Source organism: Mus pahari, chromosome 5, assembly GCF_900095145.1.
Source record: "Mus pahari chromosome 5, PAHARI_EIJ_v1.1, whole genome shotgun sequence".
Lineage (NCBI taxonomy): Eukaryota > Metazoa > Chordata > Mammalia > Rodentia > Muridae > Mus > Mus pahari.
In genome coordinates, this window is record NC_034594.1 from 129,084,002 (window position 1) to 129,085,093 (window position 1,092).

Below are 1,092 nucleotides of genomic sequence, written 5' to 3' on the forward strand. Positions count from 1 at the left end.
AAGGCCCTGCCTCAAAAAAAAAAAAAAAAAAAAAAGAACTATCTTTCTAAAGAAAATTAACCGGTAGAAATTATTAGCAACTCTCAAAGACAGAAAGATACTAATAATTTGTATAAAGGTAAAAAGAAATATACGGTGGGCTAGTGTTTGCAAACTTCCTAAACTTTTAGTCTGTGTATGTCCTGAGGGTGCACATAGACAGCCAAGTTCCATCTCTGTAGCAAGGAAGATGAGTAAATAAGATGATGAACAGAGAGGAGGGCACTCGAGGAAACCTCTATATCAGAACAATAATTAATAAAGATGAAGGAGAAAGACACCTGTGAAGGGGCTTATAGGTAGAGGCTAAAGAATAAATTAAGATTAATTATAAGTGCAGAAGGCAGAAAGTCATTACCCTAAGTATAACCAAGCCAAATTATGTGTGTGAAAATACAAAGTAGACAGATTTGGCAGGAGATATGAATGATAAATAACCTTAAAGATACTCCCATTAGCTAAGGTCTCTGCAACCAGCCTCTGAGCGCTGGGCTTGCAAGAAGGCTTCCTTAGTCCCACAGATGGGAGGGTGAACGGGTAGAGCAAATTGAAGCAGAATTTGGCAGTATGTCTAAAAAATGGAAAGCTACATCCAGTTTGACCCCAGCAGTTCCATTTTTAAGGAGTCTGTTCTTCGCAGATGTGCACATTTAGAGGTATACACACAAGAACATTGGTAATATCTGTACAATACAAGTACACACACTACTTAAGAAGGGTGTGTGTCTGGGGCTGGTGAGACAGCTCAGCAGGAGCACCCAACTGCTCTTCCAAAGGCCCTAAGTTCAAATCCCAGCAACCACATGGTGGCTCACAACCATCTTGTAACGAGATCTGACTCCCTCTTCTGGAGTGTCTGAAGACAGCTACAGTGTACTTACATATAATAAATAAACAAATCTTAAAAAAAAAAAAAAAGAAGGATGTGTGTCTCAGAAATGTGTTGTTAGTAGTTTCATCACTATGCAAATATCATGTGTTTACACAAAAATAGATGGTGTGGGTCAACTATTTGACATGACTTCTTTTAGACAGGTTCTTCTGAGCTCAGGT